The sequence below is a fragment of the Lontra canadensis genome, unplaced genomic scaffold (assembly GCF_010015895.1).
Source record: "Lontra canadensis isolate GAN:19392208 unplaced genomic scaffold, GSC_riverotter_1.0 scaffold85, whole genome shotgun sequence".
Classification (NCBI taxonomy): domain Eukaryota; kingdom Metazoa; phylum Chordata; class Mammalia; order Carnivora; family Mustelidae; genus Lontra; species Lontra canadensis.
The window spans coordinates 33,339-57,428 of NW_022631079.1; positions in this window are offsets into that span (position 1 = coordinate 33,339).

Consider the following 24,090-nt stretch of genomic DNA (forward strand, 5'->3'; position numbering starts at 1 on the left):
TTTAATATGATTTCCTATATGAATTGTGAAGCCTAGTATCACACTAATTTGTTTCCAGTCCAAAAGAAAAGCATATATATATATGTATATACATATATATATATGACTAGCAAAGTACTCAAATCGGTGCTGAGGTTGCAAAAAGTCATGTATAAATTTGGCCACTTTAATGGAGAAAGCATTCCATCAAAGATAAAATAACATACTATACTGTTTTACTCTGGAGTGCCTAAATAGTTCATCAATTATGGAAACAACCATTATAACAATATTATGAACTGACTTTCAACAATAGAAAGGAATCTTAGGGATTTCAAGAAACTCAGCAATGTGGGCAGCAATCCTTTACAGGCTAAACATTAATTTGCTGGAAAACAGTAAGATCTGAAAAGCTGGCCTCTTCCTCCCGTTTCTAAGCTATGTCCTGTGGCCGGTAAGCCAGCACAGTTTTTAAAACCCACGTCTGTGTAAGTGTATGACTTCCTGTGAGCTTCCATCTGCTCCATTCATTTCTATAAAATATGCTAATTACCAATCTTTTCATGGTACTATGATAAGACATGGTAGGGCATGCCCCATGGTATATTCTGGGAAAGCTAGTGATCACTAGATTGATTAAAAAACTAATGACTTTTAATACCATAAATTAGAAGAGAAGGAGGAAGGTGAAAAAAATACCTTTCAGTGGTGGATAAATGACAAAAATGTATTGACCATTTCTGTTTGTATATATATGGCTCTTCTACCTCTGAGAAACTGATCATTATCCATTGGTTTAAGGAAACAAACACAGGAGTAAACAACAAGAGCAAATTTTCTACCAAGGCAGCACTTCTTAAGGACCTCTGGTCTAACCTCGTGCAGATGGTAGTACCAGTGGCTTAAGGGTTAACGTTGGATCTGCAGTGGAGACAGAGGAATCTTCATTTCTTTACTTACGTTCTTTTTTTTTTTTTTTTAAGATTTTATTTATTTACTAGAAAGAGAGTACAAGCAGGGGGAGCAGCAGAAGGAGATAGAGAAGCAGACTCCTGCTGAGCAGGGAGCCAGATGCAGGGCTCCATCCCAGGACCCTGAGATCTTGACCTGAGCTGAAGGCAGACGCTTCCTCAACCCAGGCATCCCACCTTCATTTCTGACATGACTCTGCAAACCTCACAAACATTCTGTTCTACCTGCTTACAATATTGAGCTTTCAGTACATCTATTACTTGAAATATCTCACATTTAAAGATAGAGAATACCCAGCTAGGGTCATAAATAGTGCTGGCAAGACATGAAGGGGAATTAGGAAATCGAGTTTGTCCTTTGAGGTGAGGGTCAGGACAAGATCTGATTCAGGGCTACTGGATTATAAAAGGAAGCATGATAATAAAGGCAAATAAAGTGACTTTTACCAGAGAATCAAATCGACCAGAGTCCTGGGACTGTTAATGTATCATTTATGTCAATCGCAAGGGGGAGAAAATTAGTAGAGAAAAAGGATATTGAAATATTCATGGCTAAATTTCCAGCAAATCTTTATCAAGTCTCTCATTTGGGATGAGAGTTCATCTTACCTATGGGACATTAAATAGTTTGCATTTAAATCCATTCAGCTAGCTTTAAAGACTTCCTGCAGACAATTTATCTCACTTATAGTTAAATAAACTAATGAGTCCTTTGACGTATACCTTCCTTAAAATGGATATGTCTTCACTGAGAAGTATATGCCCTAAGTGTGATATACACTCATTTGGAAATTGAAGCAAAATTGAAATCTGAATTATTAGAATTATAATATATATTTTTATATATATATATATAAGTATAATAATAAATAAATGATGTGTTTGATAGAAAAGTTCTAATTCATGCAAAGAAAAATTACATTTGTATTAATCTCATTATAAACATTGTGTATTTTATATATTTTAATTTTTTTATATTTTTAATAACAGTATATTGAATATAAAATTATTTTAAGTAAAATATTAACCAGTTTTTTTGAGCACTAAATAGTCTCAGAGAGAATTTCTCACACAAACCTGTTACTTTTTTTTTTAATGGGATAATGTTACTTATAGTTTGCTGAATGATTGCAGAAATGTGAACATTTAAATCAATGGTTCTTGACAAGGGGTGATTTTTGTTCCCTAAGAGATATTCGGTAATGTCTAGAGATGTTGCTGTTGCACAACACAGAGAGAAATACTACTGGTATCCAGTGTGGGTAAGTCAAGAGTTCTTTACACACCCTCTAATGCATAGGAGGCCCTCAGTAACACAGTGCTTTTCAGCCCCAGATGTCCATCATGCCAGAACTGAGAAACCCTGACGGGATCCTTTGGCTTCCCCTTTGGCCTCCAAAACCCTTCGAGTCCTGCACAATTGTTTCAGTGAAATATTGAGAAGTAATTAAAATGCACAAATAATTTGGTCTATGTTTTTCTAAGTAAAATAATCTCTAACCCATGTGGCTGTCTTTGCCTACATGGAAAATATTTTCATATTATGAATGTCTAGAAAGAATATGAAGATAGGTGAATTTAAGTAGCTTCGGGCTGCTGGAATCAGGCCCTCGCTCCAAACAACCCTTTCCTGGGTCCAGCGTCCTAAAGAAGTCTTCATGGACCCCAAATGGGGCCACGCAGTTTGACCTGACAAGTTTGAGCAAAAAAGTTCTCTGAGTTAAAGCTAAAGAAAGTTTTTTTGATAAAATTCCTATCTGGTGCAAACTGATGCAAATATGAACATATTCTCAAATTCTAATCCTTAATATTTGCTAAAAACAATGGTTCAACTTTAAAACCCACTGTATTTTCTGGTTTTAATCTGCAGGAAAGCAGATTTAAAAAGTAAAACCCAGTCAATTTGTATGTCTGCATATGTGTTTGGTTTCCTTCACTGGGGAGGGGCAGAGCAGGGCAGGGGGGCGTTGAGCTGTTGGCATCGGACCCCTGGATGCTGATCCGTGCCCTGTCACCCAGAAGTTACATCAGGTTGACGGCGCATGTTCACTCCAAAAGGGGGAGATAGTTAACGTTTAGGATTCAGTTATCCTGAATCCTAAAGCAGTGTCCACTCCACGCTGTCTGGCCCACATTCAGCTCCCACTAGGTGTCAAGCATCAAGGAAAGGGACAGCTCTGCGTCCCCACTGCTGGTGCACCTTGTGTGCTGTGTGGGCGTAAGGAATGTTCTGGAAGCCTCTCACTGTCACAGAGAAGGGTGCTGTGCATCAGGGGAACAGCTCCTTGTGACTTCACAGAGACCAGGTTGGAAGACCATTTCCACTGCCTACGAGGCGATGTCATCATGGCATAATCCCACACTGAAAAGTCAACTGAAACTGAAAACCCTTAGGAAAACTGAAAACTTAAAGAAAAAAAAAAGTAAAAATGAAGAGTTCCTAGTATTAATATCAGTACTAGATTATAGCTTTTCGGAATGACATACAGTCTTACAGATAATCATACATAATTTAAAAGAAAATGATCCTTCAGAAATTCACACCAAGAGAGCATTTGACTGCAGGAGATTTAATCAATGGAGAGTTTCCTTACAGCCAAATCACCTTACATTATAAATAATATAATAAAATGTACACTGAAAAGCTGGTTAAACTCTGCTGTTTATAGAGTGCTTTACTTTGGAGCATGGGTGTAAGGAGACAAATCAGAGCTAAGGTGCAAGTATCTGGGCTCCAGGATTTTAGTGGGGCCCTGGAAAAAGCCAGAGCAGAAGAAGAAAAAGCAAGGTTCAGGAGGGGAAAAAATTCCCATGGAAAAAGAGGAATCTGGTGCAAAATAAAGTCAGCCCAAAAGCCTAGATATCCAAAGAACTTAGTGGTCCTGAGTTGGTGGGACATTGCTTTATGAACTCCCTGTGTTTGGATCCTGGTTTGCACATCTATTCGGGGCAGGAGAGAGCAGGGAGGTAGAACTCACACTCTCCTTCTTGCGGACGAGCCTCTAATGAAGGGCTGAACTCTGACGTGGGGAAAGGAAAGTGATACACTGTATCAACAGCCAAGCAGGGCATGGAAGGGCAAGGTGGAGCCAGAGGAATGGCCTTGGTTTTATGTGAGATGCATGGCCCCGCCTCTACTCCCAAGCTTACTCTTACCCACAAAATACACATTTTTTTTTTTTAAAGATTTCACGTATTTATTTCAGACAGAGAGAGGGAAAGAGTGAGCACAAGCAGGGAAAGTGACAGGCAGAGAGAGAAGCAGGATCCCGGCTGAGCAGGGAGGCCAATGTGGGGCTTGATCTCAGGACCCTGAGATCCTGACTGAGCTGATGCTTAACTGACTGAACCACCCAGGCACCCCCAAAACACACTCTTTAGAAAGCCCCAGAAGGATGTGTGATGGGCAGGGCTATTTTACCAACGGAGTTTAGAGACCATGCATTAAATAACTTTATCTAGATTAACATACTGAGAGCTTAACACATCTGTCTATCAAAGTCTGTATGGACGCATGTGCATATACACAGACATACGTCATGCTTACAGACAGAGAGGTAGCTTGGATGCTAACTGCTCTACTGATAAAACTTACGGCACGTAGATTTAGAAAAAAATGTAATGGAGTGTTCACGTTTTTTCCAGAAGGTAAAGTACAGAGAAGTTTGCCTTCGTGACACAACCTTCCCCTCAAAGGCCTAATGGCAAGTGTTGTTATCATTACTAGGATGGCAGGCGCATGGTGGGATAAATGAGAGTCAATTATTTCAACTGGACATTTTCCTCAGTAGTAGAGAGCAGTGAGAATTATGATGTAAAGGAATAAATGAAGAGTTGCCTTGAGGGGGGAGAGAGCATCGTTGTTAATTCTGTACGGTTTCACTCTAGCAGCTGTCACCTTCAAGACAGGGCTACCCTGCTCCTCCCAGGGAAGACAGCTTCTCCCCTCAACGGGAAGTTGACTTCACTGTCTCTTTTCTGGCTGGCTGTTGCTGAAAGCAGCAGGAATTATTTTTAATGGTACCTTATAAGGATGTACTTCTTGAACGAGTACAAAAGACAGTGGAATGAGTCAGTATGAGGTATGTTTATTTTTTTAGCATTATTATTTCAATAAAAAATGTGATAGATGATTTAAGCCCAGTGTTAAAATGCCAGAGGAATTTTGGTAAAAAGTTCATTATTTCTATGTCTTGCTTTGAGAAAGGGCACGGAAGTCTGGCATGATTATTTACAGTCATATAATAATTAAGTAGGATCATTAGTAAGTTTGTTTTTCCACATAACTGAATTATGCAGATAACTGAAATTCACAATTTAAATGTCAATTTTCTTTCTAGGCACTAATGTCAGAGTTGTTTTGACACATTTTTTTAAAAAATCTATAGATCTTATTTTAGCTATTTGTTTTGATAAATCAGTACAATTATATTATCAGGTTACTATTTAGGGCTATGATTCATTAGTAACACTGAAGTGTTTATGACTACTTATCCCCACAAATTGTACATTGTTTTTTCTCTGTTTTCTTTGTTCTTTGCTCTCAGTTGGGGTTTTCAATCAGGAAATTTCCTAAGGTGGAAGCCAGGTATGCTCCTTTTGAGACAATCTTTAGGCACTGGTTTAAACTGTCTCTGTTACTAAAAGACACAGAATTATTTTGATATTGAAAAACCCACCATACACTGTGGGTATTAAAACTAAGTTCAGGTGCACAACTTTAAATACCCTCCTTAAAAACTGTGCCAATTACATTCTCTTTCTGATGCATGACGGAACCACCTCCTCACATCCTCGCCAGCCCTAAGTGCTATCATGGTTTAAATCTCTGACTATAGTTTATTGATGCATTTCAGAAGAAGCCAACAAAATGAACTTCAATTTTTCAGATAAATTGTGAGTATTTATGGGTTGTCCCTCAACCCACTGAGCCACCCAGGTGCCCCTATGGCTTGTCCCTCTTGGGAGGAAGGGACAAAAAATATAAATTCTGAAATTGAACTGAAAAAATAATTGCTCACTACAATCAAAATAAAATACTTCATTTTACAAATACCCATGGGGTCCTTACTTTGTTAGGTGTGAAATAAACACTGGGTCTATATGGTAGAAAAGGCAGCCAAAGTCCCATAGGCCTAAAATTTATGATGGGAGGTATAGCTCTCCTTGTAGATCTTAAATTCTAATGGTGGGATGTATATAAGCTAATACACAGATTAATAATAACAAAAATAATAGGTCATTTATTACAGCTCTAGAAATATGTATTGAGTCCTTCTTAGAGATAAAACCTTGAACAAAGCAGACAAAAATCTTTATCCTATGGAGCTTGCACTCTAGTAATAGTTACAAAAATGTAAGTAAATTTTAAAAGCATATAAGTAGGGGCACCTGGGTGGCTCAGTAGGTTAAGCATCTGCCTTCAGTCATGATCCCAGAGTCCAGGAATAAGTCCCATGTCAGGCTCTCTTCTCAGTGGGGAGTCTGCTTCTCCCTCACCCTGTCTCCAATAACTAATAAAATCTTAAAAGAAAAGAAAAAAAGCATATAAATGCTATGGAAATCAATTGATCAGAGTAAAGGAATTATGTGTCAGATTGGGGTAGGATTCCTAGGGCCATGCAGAGAATTGCTACATGGTGTATCATAAATAGGAAATACGTGTAAGAAAGTGTCACAGCAGCTCAATTTGAATGACAGGAGGGAGACATCTCCTTAAAGATCATGGGGAGCAACACCACAAGAAGAATATTTGTACAAAGACTGTAAGGCAGAAACTACTTGTATGTCTGAGGTAGGAAACGAGAAGGCAGATATGGATGATTTCAGGCCAGTGAGTTACAGGTGCGCAGGTGTACGGGAAGGCACCGGCCAGATCATGCAAGGCTACGCCAACGAGGATGAGGGAGGTATGTATAAAAGGGTATGGTCAGAATTATATTTAGAATCATATAGCATATTCATCTCCGTAATCCTTATCTGTTGAATGCATTCCATATTTCTGAGTTTAATCATTTGCATCTGTTAAGTTTGTGTGTGTTTCTGAAACGCCCACTAATAATATAAGTGAAAGAGTGGGTACCAAGTTCACTTCGGCACTTGGTTTCCCTGAGTTTTTCATAGGGTTGGTTAACTTCTTTGGATCAGTGTGCCACAGGAAACGTCAAGAGCACACCTAACTGAATTGTTCCACACACAGTAGTCAGGGGACATGACTGTAAAGGCAGGGACCTCATACACGGAATAAGGTGATGAAGATGCAGGTGTATCAGAGAAAGGAGGAAATGTCAAAACATCACACTAGATAGATGATAAAGATTCAGTCTTGTGATTGGGTGTGTCTAGAAGGGAGCTGTATTTATATATGATCATTTTACTCAATTTATTTCTATAATAACTATTTTATAATTTTTGTAACTCTTATTTCACCAGAGTAGAATAAATAAATCAATTCAGTCAATTTTATATTCTCACCAATTCCCTATGTTTCTAAGTAAGATCCAAAGGGGGCTTGGAGTACATCATGTCATAAAAGAATAAGGGGAAGTGAAGGGTCTTCAGAGACATCTGTCCACACTCTCATGGTCTAGGCTGGGTCCCATCTACAACCCCTTTTACAACCACTGCTGTCCTCCTGCTCCCCCATTCAGCTCAGGAGCCCATGATTTATCTGCAGTATAAGGAAGTCAATTGGACATCAAGTTGCAAAGGCCTTCTTTACACGCCCCTCCCTTGAAGTACTGAACTCAAGTTGGTGTACTGGGCTGACACCTGTTTAGTGTTGATGAAGAGGTATGCAATAAAAGACCCAGGATCCAAAAGTCACATATGGTGTGAGAAAAAAAAAATTACTTATTAAAAAAGATATTTGCTTGTTACAACAATCTATAATATGGCAAGATGAAATCCTAGATAAGGACACAACATGGAAATGGTCTGCCATAAAATCAAGCCACATTTGCAGAGAATTAAAGTACGATGTCATTTAAATGCATGGCAAACTTCATCCATAAAATAGAAGCAATTTTTTTTTATGCACAGGAAGTTTAATTACAAAGAAGGGAAAATATTGAAATGCATCAAAGCCTCAGGATAGAGAATCACCGAAGATAATTACTAAATTTTACAAAATTGAAATTGAAAATTAAAATTTTATTTATTTCAAGGTATAAGAAAATAAATCTTTTTTTCCTTATTTGCCACTCATTTCAGTGTAATATATTACAGTAGATTGAAAGAAATCTTTCCAAACATAATTTTAATTTGGTTCACCTCCAGTGGCAGCAAAATTTTGAGAAGAAAGCTAGGTATAGATTTGTTGAAAGGGGAATTTTCTTTTATATCTAGGAGGCTGAAACTTTATAGACTTCTTTTTAAAGAACATTTGACTATAAGGATTTCTCGTTAGAATAGAATGTTCCCATTTGATCTTTTATTCTCACTTAGTTTGTGCTTCACAACATAGAAGTATTAGAAGTTTTTTGTATAAAATCTAGTTAGATTTCTGTCTTTAATTTTATAAAAAGTATTTCCTATCATTAAAGGAGCTAATCAAAGAAATATATATATGGGAAAAATAAGAAGTTTCCTCTTAGAATAATTAATAATATTACAAATATAATTCAAAAGGTCAACAAGTACTTCAAAACTGCTGAATCAAGTATAGAGAAATTGATCTCATATAATTACATGTATTTAGCATATAGCATGTTCCTTTTATCATTATACTAAAATCCACATTTCACTATGAAAACCTTCCTGTGCTATCTTCAAAGTTTTCTACAAATAAAATTATCCGAAACATTGAAGTCTATTAAGCCATGAAAAGGTCCTTCCTACTAGATACTACGGTTCCTTCATATACGACTCCATTCCTGAAAGGGTATAAACCTAATAAAAGATTGAATTCAAGATATAAGACCAACTCCATGTAAAGATGTCAGTTCTTTTCAACTTGATCTATAGACTACAATTCCAATCAAAATCCATGTCATGGATTTGTGGATATCAACAGACTGATTCTAAAGCTGTTATGAGGGGCACCAGTTTGCTCAATCCATTAAGCTTCTGCCTTTGGCTCAGGTCATGATATCAGGGTCCTGGGATTGACCTCTACGTGGGGGGGAAGTGGGGGGGGCGGTGTCCCTGCCCAGCATGGAGCCTGCTTCTTCCTCTCCCTCTGCCCCTGTCCCAACTCGTGCTCTCTCTCTTTCTCTCCTAAAATAAATAAAATCTTAAAAACAAATAAAGTTGAATATGAAAAGGTGAAAGACCTAGAATAGCCAACATACCATTAAAGAAGAACAAAGTTGAAGGGCTGACACTACCTAACTTCAGGACTTACTATAAAGCTACAGAAATCAAAACACTGTGGTACCGGTGAAAGAGTAGAAAAACAGATTAATGGCACAGAGTAGAGAGCCAGAGAGAGACTCACACAAATATAGTCAATTGATCTTTATCAAAGGAATGAACACAATTGGATGGAAAAGAGTCAGTCTTTTCAATGGACGGTGTTAAAACAACTACACATCCACATGCAAACAAGTGAACCTAGATAGAGATCTTACACCTGCCACAAAAAATAAAACAAAATGGATCATAAGCCTCCATGTAGAATCCAAAACTGTAAAACTCCTAGAAGATTAACATAGGAGAAAATTTAGGTGACTCTGGGTTTGGCAATGCCCTTTTATTTATTTATTTTAAAGATTTTATTTATTTATTTGACAGAAAGAGAGAGAGAGAGATCACAAGGAGGCAGAGAGAGAGGGGGAAGCAGGCTCCCTGCTGAGCAGAGAGCCCGATGCAAGGCTCGATCCCAGGACCCTGAGATCATGACCTGAGCCAAAGGCAGAGGCTTAACCCACTGAGCCACCCAGCCCCTGCAATGCCCTTTTAGATATGACACCAAAGGTATAATCCATGAAACAAAAATGAATATTAGACTTCATTATGACCAACAACGTCTGCTCCATGAAAGACACTGATAAGAGGATGACAGAATAAGCCAAAGACTGGGAGAAAATCTTTGCAAAGCATATATCTAATGAAACACTTGTGTCCAAAATACACAAAGAAGTCTTAAAACTCAACAATAAGAAAGCAATTTCATTTAAAAATGGGCAAAATATATGACTATCACTTAACCAAAGAAGATATAAAGATAGCAAGTAAGCATATAAAAAGATACTTAACATCCATATGTCATTAAGGATTATGAATTAAACAAACAAAAAAAATAAGATATTACCACACATCTTTCAGAATGGCCAATATTGAAACACCAAATGCTGAGGAAGCTATGAAGCAATAGGATCTCTCATTCATTCATGGTGGAAAAGCAAAATGGTGCAGCCACATTTCTTTTTTAAGATTTTATTTATTCATTTGTGAGAGAGAGGGAGGGAGAGAGAGAGCACGCACAAGCAGAGGGAATGTCAGGCAGAGGGAGAAGCAGGCTCCCCACTGAGCAAGGAACCAGAAGCCGAACTCGATCCCAGGACCCCAAGATCATGACCTGAGTGGAAGCCAGATTCCCAACTGACTGAGCCACCACGCATCCCAGTGTAGCTATTTTTAAAGACAGTTCCTTACAAAGCTAAATATACTCTTGTCATAAGATCCAGCAGTCACAGTCCGTGGTATTTATTTAGGTGGGCTGAAAATTTATGTCTACACAAAAACATGAGCACAGTTTATAGCAACATTATTCATAATTGCCAAAATCTGGAAGCAACCAAGATGTCCTTCAATATACACATGAATAAAAAAATTAACCTACATCCATACAATGCAATATTATTCAGCCATTAAAGGCCATAAAGTCTTGAAAAGACATGGAGGAAATAAAATTGCATACTGCTAAGAGAAAAAAAAGCCAACCTGAAAAAGCTATGTATTGTATTAGTCCCATTATATGAAATCACATAAAAGGCAAAACTGAAAACGGTGAAAAAGATCAGGGGTTGCTAGGGCTCAGAGGGAAGGAGGGAAGAATGAAGCCCAGGGGATGTTCAGGATAATGAAACTATTCTGTATGATAACTTATGGTGGATACCTGTGCTTATACACTTGTCAAAACCCAAAGAAATGTACAGCCCAGAGAGTAAGCCCTAATGCAAACTATTGACTTTAGTTAATAATAATGTATCAATATTGGTTCATCAATTATAAAACCAATATATCACACTCATGCAATATGTTCATAATAGGGAAAACTCTATGAGGAGGCAGAAGTAATGTGAACTCTGTATACTTCCTGTTAAATTTTTCTGTAAACCTGAAACTACTTTAAAGATAAAGTCCACTGATTTCAAAAAGGTATATAGGTTTGCACAGAGATAGCAGGCAAGGAAGAAGACTGGATGTTACCTGATTTAGAACTGGCTTTGATTTTTAGTGGAGAAATACTTGGCAGTAACTATACATGAGAAGGGATGAACCAATTTCCTATGTCTTCTTGAAAGTAAAAATAGACAAAAAGAAAGAGACAAACAAAGGACGAAGAATTGGATGGCTCACACCCCTAGAGATTTAATGAAAAGAAATTCTACGCCTTAAAGCTCAGAACACAACCATGTTATTCTGTAGTAAAAACAAATGTCATTTTGATTTGACTATTTTTCATTTATCCACCCATGTATTCATTTTACTGATATTTACTGAACACCTACTGAGTGCTAAATGTTTTGGATACTGTGTGTTAGTCACTGAGTATGCTACAGTTAGGTAGACATGTTCCCTTGAAAGGATCCTACTGCAGAACGCAGGCAAGTAATCACACAATTACAAGAGACTGCTAAATTTTATGGAAGAGAAATGACAAGTTGCTAAGAAGGCGCCAGAAAATGAATAATGGAGGGGTACTAGTCCAGAATTGGGGTGGGGGAAAAGACATGTCAAACTAGTAGATAGATTAGTAAACAGGGAGAGAAGAAAAGATTCTAAGCATAAGGTACAGCTTTGTGTCAGGCTGTTCCTGGAGCCAAGAGAGAAGCTTATTTCAGGAAATTTAAAAAAAAAAAAAAAATAGTGTGTTTGAAATGTAGATTTGGGATTGAGAAAGCGAGAGAGAGAGATGGAACATATTGACCAGTTGATCAGGTTCAGATGTGAACAAATAATTGTTTCAGCATAGAAACTGGACTGTATGAAGGGAAGACCAGTGAGGAAGCTTTTGTGGTATTTTCTGCAGGACAAAATGGCAGTCTGAAGTATGGCAGAGTGATAGTGATGCAAAGCAGTGTACTGATTCACAAAATTTGGAAGTTATGTGTACAGAACTTAGCAATCTATGCAACAGGGTAAGTTAGAGGAATGGATGAAACATGGCTCCACGTTTCCCTCCTGGTACAGCTGGGTGGGTGGCAGTGTCCTTCACTCATATGAAGTTTGTGAACACTGAATTACATAGGGAGAATGCAGTAAGGTCAGTGTTTCAGGAGTTTATTATCTCTTTAATGCAAGTCTAGGAGTAAATTAATCTATGAGTTGAAGGTATATATTTGGGAGTTTTTAAATGGCAAATAAAGTCATGGAAATTGACGAAATTAGTAGGAGATCTCCTTTAGAGATCAAGTAAGCAGTCTAAGAATTTAAAGAACTTTAAGAGATTTTAACATTTTGAAATAGGAATAACTTTTCCAGAATTTTGACTGGCAATGTTTTCAGGCTGGAAGCAAAAATATAAAAACAAACAAATCTACAAGATCAAAATGCTTCAGGCAATCCTGAGTTAATCATAAAGATAATTCAAATTTATGTCTACATAAGTTGATATATTTTCTCTCAAAATATTTGCAATTACAAAGACCTAAACAGTGAGCTAGATTAGGCAAAAAAAATTTTTTTCCAATTGGTAGTTATAAATTGGTAGTTACATATACATCTTTAAAAATTTTTTATATTAGTTTTTTTTTTTCTTTTTAAGAGAGAGAAAAAGAGCACCTGTGAGCAGAGGTGGAAGGGCGGATGGAGAGAAGAGAAATAATACTGAGCAGGTTCCACGCTCAGCATGGGGCCAAAGCAGGGCTTGATCCCACGACCCTGAGATCATGACCTGAGCCAAAATCAAGAGTTGGCCACTTAACCGACTGAGCCACCCAGGTGCCCCTATATTGCTAGTTATATCTGTGACATCTTTTGATATAATTAGAAATTTTAAATTATCCAAATTGAAATGGTTTATATCCAGAGCTTCTTTCAAAACCATAACCTAATCCTTAAAAGAAATACAGTGGAAATAAAAACTGCGTAAGAACACTGCTCTGTAACTGCTCTATAATGTTCTATCCCAAAGCCCTTCATCTGGAGGACCCTGAAGCTTAGGCATGATTATAGACTGTTTTTTTTTTCCTCACAAGATCACATTATTAACCCTGTAACCAAAACAGATAAAATTGTACCAAGTTCTCTTCTGCTCTGGTCAGTAGCAGAGGGCTGGATTTATGATGCACTTTTTTCCTTCTTTTTACAAGCTTTGTTACAGGAATTAGATGTTAGAATTTTATGGCCTCATCTCCCCCCTGAAAGATAACACTTAATTGTCTAACTCTGACCTTTTCCATGTTCTATAATTTTACTGCATCATCATTCTGATTCTTCCCTTTACCAGTTAGCTCTGTAGCCCACGACAAGAGAGGAGTCACAAAGAATGCCATATGTCATTGATAAGTGGCCAAAGATCATCAGTCCAGTCCCATATTTCCCATAAGCCTCTTGGCTTTCTTGGGTTGGATTCTCCTCCTTGAAGCAGTCATTAACATGGAAATAAAACAAAATCCTAAAGTAATGTGTGAAAAAACTACTGCCATGAGGAGGAAGGATGATTTCTCTTGACTGACAGAATTTGTCAGCTAGATAATGAATTTAACCTATGGCGTCCCATAAAGAAGCAGGAGTAATTCCCTTGCAGTTTCCATACCTTCGCGGCACCATCATTACTTAATTACTTAAATAAACTTAAATTACTTAAATAAACAGGTAGGTCCTGTCACCATTAGCGTGTCAGCCACTTAACGGTATAATGAATTAGCAGACACAGTTCTGCTGGCCCAATGCCTTCCATATTATGCAGAGATGTATCATCTTCAGACGAAGGTAGGAGTACAAACAAAATTGCTCTTTTTGGTGACAGGCTTCCTGACGAAGATGTGAAATTCTGGATTCCAAAGAGTCATGGAAACATGCATTTTGTGCGATGGCTCCATACGATGCTTGCAAGAGACAGCTACCTGATTCCACTGTTTGGGGCTTTCAATGGCTCAGTGTATAGAAGCTGGCCCAGCTGAGAGCCAAAGGGCCCTTCCCTCCTGAGAGTCTCTGATTCATTGCTGTCAGCTTGCCCCCTTGCCCTGTAGCTATTCGTGTTTATCAATGTTTTATCATTCTAGAATTAAATTACTGAGAATGTACATTTGCATTCCAGATAGCTATATGGGCAAAGGCCAAAATATACAAAACTGTACCCTAAATTAAAGAAATACCTAAATTAAAGAAAGCATTGGTGGCCAGCTATTTTGACACCGAGAATAACACACATCATTAAAAGACTGAGGTTGAGAGGAAAAAGCATTTGAAAGTGAGTAACGTTGAGATTCCTCTGCTTTGAACAATGGCTCCAGGAGTTGAAAATGGCAGTAAAAATCTCAGGAAGTTCTAAGTAGTTTGGCTCTCCATAAAAAAAGCATTCATCCAGGCCATTTTGACCTCAATGATTTCTTCAATGAATCTGTTAAGTTGCAAAGTAGATTTTTCTTTTTTTTTTTTTTTTTGAGCCAAAACTGCATACATGGAATGAATCAGAACAACACATTCAGTTTAGAAGATCAAAAATAAATAGTTCATATCTAGTCTTTGTTATTCTCTTATCATAAAGAAAGAAAAGAATCAGAGAAACCATATGAATAAAATGTTAAGACTTTAAATGAAATTTAATATCCCTCTATCCCCCTCATACCAAAATATAAAATATATCTAATTTTATAAGTTGCTTTATCTTATAAATTTGTTGCTTTATCTTATAGACTAAATGCATACAATCTTCCCTTTTCAGTTGTCATTCTGGTATGTCTCTTAATAGGTTCTGATTATATCTTGGTTTAAAATTAACAAAGAAGGGGCACCTGGGTGGCTCAGTGAGTTAAAGCCTCTGCTTTCGGCTCAGGTCATGATCCCAGGGTTCTGGGATCGAGCCCCGCATCGGGCTCTCTGCTCAGCAGGGAGCCTGCTTCCCTCTCTCTGCCTGCTTCTCTGCCTACTTGTGATCTCTGTCTGTCAAATAAATTTAAAAAGAAATTAATTAATTTAATTTAATTAACAAAGAAAAATAAGAAAACTTTACTTGAAAAACAAAAAAGAACCAATTATCTAAATTCATTTGAATGGCACTTTGTGCAACAGGTCTTTTCTTTTCCTCTAGATCTGTCACTTTTCAAAGTTCACAGCTCAGAATTTCATGGGAGATATTTGCCCCAATGCAAACTTATGCCTCTAGGACCTAGTTTTTTCACATGCTTGTTTTCTCTCCTATCTTGTGTAGGTGAAGTTTACTAGTCTCACAATTTTTTCCCTTGGGTTAGAATCAATTTCATTGGTTTCAGTAATCTCTTTAAGTCTCCACTCTGTTTTTCTCTGGTCTTCTATGTCTTAATAGATGACAGATCGAAGATACATATAGATGGGTAAATAGACCGATGGTAGAGTAGACGGACAGACAAAGATAAACAGATAACAGACAGGCACATAGATAGAGGATAGATACAGGGATTAACATACTGTTTTCTACCAGTTATTAAGTGCCTCTGCTCTAATCCCATACTATTTGATCTTATCTGGGAATTGCTTTAAGACAATACAAGCATGACATTTTCTTCTAAATATTATTAGAAAAATAGGGGCACTTGCGGGGCTGGCTCAGTTGCCTAAACAACCAACTCTTGGTTTCAGCTCAGGTCATGCTCTCAGGGTCCTGAGATCGAGCGTCACATCCAGCTTTGTGCTGAGCGTGGAGTCAGTCTCCTTGAGATTTGCCCTCTCCCTCTGCCCCTACCACTCCCCACCCCACCCCACCCCAGTCAAATACATACATACATACATACATACATAAAATCTTAAAAAAAAATTAGAAAATTAAATTTCTTCCATCTTACGGAGTACAAAATAAAAAAGGACTACATATAGATTTGTCAAATCATAGATGCTATGAACACATTTCTGTTTCCTCCACTTGGAATATTCTTTTCCTCTTCTTAACCCTGCCCCGTGGTCCAATATCCCTCAGGTATCAACTGAAGTACTGTCCCCCTCAAATAGTCTTGATTCACTCCTGGATGCAGTTAGCTGATGCAGACTCCTATAACACAATGTAATGTTTCCATTGTGGCATTTATTCTGGCCAACGGTCATTGCGTGTATAATCATCATTTCTTTAGCAATAATCCGAGCAAGGGAAGAGAGCCTGTTTATCTTGATCAACAGACACTCCGGGCCTTGCATCATGCCTTGTTGATATTTTCTTTTTAAAAATGAGCAAATGAATAAATATGAAGACTGCTGTCAGTCTGGTAAAACAATCAGAATCTCTGTTACACTAATGAAAAAAATACGTGGTTATTTAACAACTGACACATTTAACAAACATTTAAAAGACACGAACTTGAAATCACTGGGTTTTTCGCATTCTGGGTCTATGACTTTAGCAGGATGGGCTGTCACTGAAATGTTGAAACACAGTAACAAGACATTGCTAGTACAGAAAGCTTTTAAGTAGTTTCATTTATATTTCTAAGTTTTTGTCACTCAGGGTTTCCTAGAATTACAAGAGCTGAATCTTGAAGTAATTGCTTTTTTAAAAGGATTCTTGAGAACGCTAACATTTTAAATAATTTTACAAACTCCTTTGAGAATTAATTCCTGGATTCCATAAAAATGGGCATTCACATGGCACTCTGTTTACAATTTCGGAGCATTGACAGACCACCTTAGTCTGTGTCATGTAATGAGCTGAGTCTGTCCATTCAGAAAGGTGAAGACAACCTTCAGCTGAGGACATTTTAAGCTTCTGTCATAGACCAAATACCTTAGTTCCATACCTTGACCCTATTAGAACAATCCCTGGTGAGGACTCTAAGGTAAAACATTTCCCTGCTTAAGGGACCATCAAAGTTCTAATAGAAAGCATCTCTGTACTGTGTCAATAAGAACATTCTAATGTAAATCATAAAATGTGTCTACAAGCTCAGAGAAAAGGTGCATATGGTAATTATGGTTTACCAGCAAAACCCAATTAGCTGGCCTCAGCCCAACCCCTACATTTGACAGCTGGTTTACACCAAAACTCAGATTATAACCCCTTGACAAGGGAAGTATATCTACATTCAGGCAAACTTTTCTAAATCCTCAAATTTAGCCAGGATTCATCCTCTGACTGAAATACACATTTAAAAGAGAATGTTTCTATGACAGTGAACACTTAAAACTTAGGAACTACTAACAGATCCTTAGTGGTCCTCCTCTACATGGTTGGTCAGGAGGTAAACTTGTTAAGACACATGGGTATGGGCGCCTGGGTGGCTCAGTGGGTTAAGTCTCTGCCTTCAGCTCAGGTCATGATCTCAGGGTCCTGGGATCGAGCCCCGCATCAGGCTACCTGCTCAGCAGGGAGCATGCTTCCCCCTCTCCCTCTGCCTGCCTCTCTGCCTACTTGTGATCTCTCTTTCAAATAAATAAATAAAATCTTTAAAACACAACAACAACAACAATAAAAACACAACAAGACACATGGGTATGATGAGTCTGGAGCTACAGGAACAATGAACTCTAAGGTTCACTGCCATTGTATAGTGGCACTAAACTCCTTAAACTTCCTCTTCCTCTCCTTACACTTACAGCTTCTAATTTCGAGTTCTGTCCCCCAAAGGTAGCATGCCAGGATTCTGTAAAAGAGAAAACTGAATAATAAATCAGCTCTTGCCGTTTCTAGCATGCAAAGCCATCCAGCTGAAGGGGAACTCGGTATTGCCGACTCCCTACACTGAGTGCCTCTAAGCGCCAAAGAGAATGAACCCGTGCCTGAGTCCCTGAGCTTAAAACGGCTGCAGTAGAACTCTTTTGCTACACGTGCTTTTTCTAAAACTAAGAACAGTATCCCTAGTTTGTACTTTATCACATAAATCTATTGAGACCTCAGGAATGATCAACCTAGATGAAAGATCAAGTAGGCTAAACATTAGTTACACTGAACATATGGATAAGTTGGCATTCCTTAAAACCGACAGGCAATAATCCCATTCAGCACATATTTGGAGGAGACGCTGAGTTCTGCTTCGGGCAAAAGTAGAGAAAGAGGGAATCTGGCTATAGTGCTCAGAGTGACAGTTACTTTCCTGTGTCCAGAATGTTAGGCTCTAGATCCAAACTTTTAACTTCCCCATTAGGCAAAATGAAAATTACATTATCAACAAATGGAGACTCACCGTATTAGAACACAAACTTACCTCTTATACAAGCATGTCCTTTGGCGTTCTTTTAACACTTGAATAATGCTTTTTCTGAATAACATTACCCAATTCCATCATATTTCTGGTAATACTTCACCTACCCTATAAATAGCATGCCAGGAACTTGGCCAGCGATCATCCTTCATTCATTCTGTGTTTTAACAGGGTGCTTCTATTTGCTACTATGACTTTTCGGATACTCTGAAAGTGGTATCTTACCCCCATCAACACTTATGCCTCAATTTAAGAAGTATAGAATAAACCGGATCCCAGTTATTTTACAGAGAAACGGAGTGAGCCAATGACATGACAACTCACCTATCCAATGACAACACCATGTAAAAGAAACAGAGTTCATCAGCTATTGATTATTTTCAATCAGGTAGCAAACCAGGAACAAGTAAAGAGCTTTAGAATCTTTGATTTTCATGGTATCTACCATTGCTGTAGAATCGTTCATTTTGTAGTATGGATGGTAGGAAATACAGAGTGACCACAAAGTACTAGAAACTGCAAGAGCTGATTTATTATTCAGTTAAAAGTAAAAAAGAACAGTAGTCTCCGTTATCTAGGAGGGATACATTCCAAGACCCCCCAGCAGATGCCCAAAATCACAGATATCATATATATATGACTTTGTACTATAATATAGGATTATATAGTATACACACACACACGTATGATAAAAGTTTATGATAAAGTTTAATTCATAAATTAGGCATGGTAATAAGTTGACAATAATGCATAATAAACTAGAACAATTATAATAATGTACTTAATAAAGATACAGAAGTGTGGTCTCTCTAAATATTGTGCTGTCCTCGCCCTTCTCGTGATAATACGAGATGATAAAAAATGCCTACAAAATGAGGTGCAAAGAGGTGAATGACTAGACAGTGTGAATAGTGTTACACCACTAGTGGACCATCTGCTTCAGGCCTCCGTTGACCAAGTGATCTCAGGTAACTTAAACCACAGAAAGGGAACCATGGAGAAGGGGACAGAACCACAGGAAGAAACCTGTCTTGGCTGTATCTTCTGGCATATCAGCACATTATCCAAAGATTTCAGATATTATCATGTGTTTTCAGATACTGCAGAATGATTTATAGCTGTTTCTTGGCTGCTTTGTGATTTTTATTACTTAGTAATGCTTTCTTCAGCTTCTTAAAGATAGTTTATTCTTCATTATCTGATTTATGCTTGGTGGCAGTATGTCAATGTGAAGAAGATTAGCTAGTAACTGTTTGGGAGGTACTTTTTTTTCTTCTCTCCTATATTTCATCTATTAAAAAATTAAATAGATGGTTTAATAAATTATGGACTTTCTAAGAGAAATGCTATATGAAGTGCTTTGTTCTTCATCAGATGCTTTGTGATTTCCAGGGTACTTGGTGTTGTGTGTCTGGTTTTATTTGTAGTATGTCCCAAATGTCTCACGGGACATATTTAACCTTGAAAAAATTATTTATTGGTTATTAGAAATTCACATTTAACTGGCCATCCTGTATTTCAGCCTATGTTAACAATCTTACACTAACTTGCTTTGGCTCTAAATGTATTCATTTTTATTCTAAATGTATTCATCTTCACGAACATTTTTTCAATGTAAAGTGAAAACTATCATACACATAATAAAAACATTTAGACTATTACTTTTGTACTAATTTTATATAGCAATAAAAGGATTGGCTAAGAAGTCCTGAACAGTCATGTTTGATTTTTCTCTCCTATCTCCTTTCAGTACTGATGATATGATTCCCACCCTCTCTTTAATTACAGATTTAATCTCTTCAGTAATTATAAGACTATTCAGAATATCTATTTCACATAATTGAATTTTGTTAGTTTGCGGTTATCAAACACTAAGTCTATTGCGTTAAATTGTATTCATGTGCACAGTTTTTTTACAGTATAACTTTTTATCTTCGGTATATTGGTTTGATTCCTGAAATGTGTGTCTTCTCTCCTTTTATCTTTGTCAGTCTTGCTAGAGGTTTATCAATTTTATTGATCTTCTAAAGAATCATCTTTTTTATTTCATCGATTTTCCTGATTGTTTTCCTGTTTTCAGTGTTATTCATTTTTGCTCCTATGCTTATTTCCTCCCATCAGCTTTCTTTGGCTTTATTTTGCTCTTTTTAAACTAGTTTCTTAAGCTCAGATTTTGCTTTTGATATTTTTTTCTAATAGAAGCATTTTAATGCAATGAATTTCTTGCTAATTACTGCTTTAGCTGTATCCCACAAAGTCTGATATGCCATATTTTCATTTTTGTGCAGTTAAAAGTATTTTTTTTAACTTCCTCTGAGACCTTGTCTTTGACCAACGTATTGTATATGAGTGTGCAGTCTAATATTAAAGTGTTTGGAGATCTTCTGTTATTTATTTCTAGTTTATTTCCACTGTAGTCAGAGAGCATACTTTTATGACTTCAATTCTTCCACATTTTTCAAGGTTTGTTCTATAGCCCAGGGTGTGATCCAACTTGGTAAAGTTCCAGAAACACTCCAAGAAAATATATTTCTGTTGGTGTGCGTAGGGTTCTATAAATGTCTAATAGATCCAGTCGGTTGATAGTGGGGTTAGTTCTTGTATATCCTTGCTGGTTTTATGTCTATTAGGTCTGTTATTGACAAAGGAGTGTTAAAGTCTCCAACCAGAATTATCCTATTATCCTATTGCTATTTTCATTTCTGTCCATTTTTTAAATGCATTTTAAAGCTCTATTTATATATGCATGATTTTTTAGGATTATAATGTCTCCCTGGAAAACTGACCCTTTTATGACAATGCAATATGACTTCTTATAACTGAAAATTTTCTTTGTTCTGATATCTAATTTGTCAGATAATAGAGTCCCTCCAGCTCTTTGATTGAGTTTGGATGGCCTATTTTACCCCATTCTTCATTACACATTAAGTTTCCTGTAGACTACATATAGTCAGGTATAACTTTATTATCCAATCAAAAGTACCTGTTTTTTAACTAGCATCTTCAGATAATTTGCATTCAAAGTGATTATTTTTATGTTTGGATTTAGGTTCATGTTTTCTGTTTATTCCATTATTTTAAAAATTAGTTTATTTTCCCTTCCAGCTTTCTTTTGAGTTCTTGAAGCATTGATGTGTCTACTGTGTTTTGGTTGTATCTCTTAGAGTGCTTATAGATGAGTTTAAGAAAGTCATGGTCTCAGGTTTCAGGCCAGCCTTTGTCACACAGGCTACTGTGGTGCTTCCCCGGAATTACTAATGTCTCAGCCATCTTTCTAGCCTAGTTTTTAGCTGTTCACAGCCTGATTTGATTTTATATGAGGGCTAGAAGGACACCTGCATCATCCATGGGGCCAGAGTTGAAACCCACCATAGAAATGAGAAGCACAAAACTTTTGTGTCCCAGGTAAAGAGCCACAGTTCAGTTAGAAGCAGATTTCACAGGAAGAAAGTAACCCACTGGCCAGCTATAGCCAACAAGAAAGATAACCCAAAAGACACTACTGAAAGCTAGTGTTAAGGAGTGAGGGCATACCACTTGGCAGAAAACAAGGCTACAGGAGAGCTGAATAATAATCTTGGAGTGGAAATATCTAGAAAGGGTTTATATATATTGGAGGAAGGTGACCATTTGAGATAATGTTGGCCAAGAGAGATCAAAACCTCATAACACATTTAAGTGTCATTCTTTCTAATTAAAATGTATATAATGAAATATATGATGGGTTTAAATATAATCCAAAGCACCAAAGGCTGGGCCTGGTGTTCCAGAATTTTCTGAGAGACTATAATTATTAGTATTTTGTTGTTGTTTTCCAAATTTCTCCTGATGATAAAGAAAATTTAGCATCTTCATGAACAGTAAATTGGGAAATGCTTGAAATCATGTAAAAAAAAAATCACACTGGGGAGCCTGGGTGGCTCAGTGGGTTAAGCCGCTGCCTTCAGCTCTGGTCATGATCTCAGGGTCCTGGGATCTAGCCACACATTGGGCTCTTTGCTCAGCGGGGAGCCTGCTTCTCTCTCTCTGTCTGCCTCTCTGCCTACTTGTGATCTTTCTCTGTCAAATAAATAAATAAAATCTTAAAAAAAAAATCAAACTATTCACACCTTCAGTGTGATTTTAGAGAGTAAGGATGGTTTCTAGAGAAACCAGATAAAATATTCACTCTAAGGAAGTGTCTCTCCTTAAGCAAACACTAAGGGGGCTTGAAAACATTTGAGTGGAAAATATCCAAGTCATTTTGGGAATAAAGAAAAGAGTCTGAAAATAATTGAAAGGTGCATTTTGATGGAACTTTGGTAAGTTCTATGGAGGATTATTGAACTCTCAAGGGGAAAGAGTCATATGCTAAATAACCCAAGGGCAGAAAAGCACAAGTACGTGATCTGTTTAACCCTGAAACCCAAGAAGGAGACTGGCAGAGCTGTTCTGCAGAGACAGATTCTAGAAGAGAATTTGGAGAGAAAGAGCAGAAAATCTTATAAGTTAAAATACAATAATATAGAATTCAAGAACTCAAACAAATTAACTAAAAACAAGCCATTTCTTAAATGAGAAACATGGTTCTGTGTTTAAAACCACTGGCCACCATCTGATACAGGAGCAGACCCACCTTGAATTTGGGACCTGGAGCAGCTCCAGCATCTCCTTCACTCTGAAACATGGTGTGCATTACACTGACACCCCAAACCTCAGACCTTGCACACATGCCTGTTATTACTTTCCCCCAGAACACTGGCACTCCCCATGTGATTAATCTGGACTACACTCTTAACTACAGGATTTTGCGCCACCCCCCCCCACCTTCCTCCTCTTCTGATTCCAGTGTGGAACTGTTTTCAAGAGGCCTCACTGAGGCCCTCATCCTGAGTAAAGGGCTTGCCTTCTAATCTTGAGTGTTTAGCCACAGACACACACCTTAGAGTTCAACTGTGAATGTCAGTGTTTTGCTAAAAGAAAGGAAGTGTTCATCATCCGCAGAGACCACTTAAAGTTTTGGAATCCTATAGACTTAGCTACCTATTACAATTTATATTGTGCACCTCATCTACAGAGAGAATGATTTAAAAATTATGATGAATACCACTTTATATATGTGCTTTTGTGTTTTATACTTAAATTTTCTCTTGCCTTAAATAATAATCGCAAACTATAACTTTAACTCAGAAAATGAAGTTGTTTCTCTGAACATTAAAGAAAGCAACACACAGCTTCTAGTGTACTTGGTGAAAGCTCTTTTGCATTAAGATCTTCTGCATTTTGATTTGTTACGCGCATATTAGATTAGCAGCTATAATCTGATTTTCCAACCAACAAATAATCTCAACTATTGCATTCACTCTAGATAAATTACCTTCTGCACTTCCCTTAAAAATACATCAGGAGAAATAAAAGGTAGCTGTCTTCTGAACCATAATCATTTGCTGCTAAAAGTTGGTGTACAAAGCCTCACATGCTGAAATGGTAGACATAAAGAGAAAATGGTCCTTTAATCACCTCATTGTAAATGTTTACAAGAGAGAGCATTGCGGGCCTGAAATGTGAACTTCTTGTTCCCTTTACTGCAATCTCCAGCAAAATTCTTGTTAAATGCTTTGCTAAACTGCCCCATTGACAACACATGTTCTTATATTACTGCCATT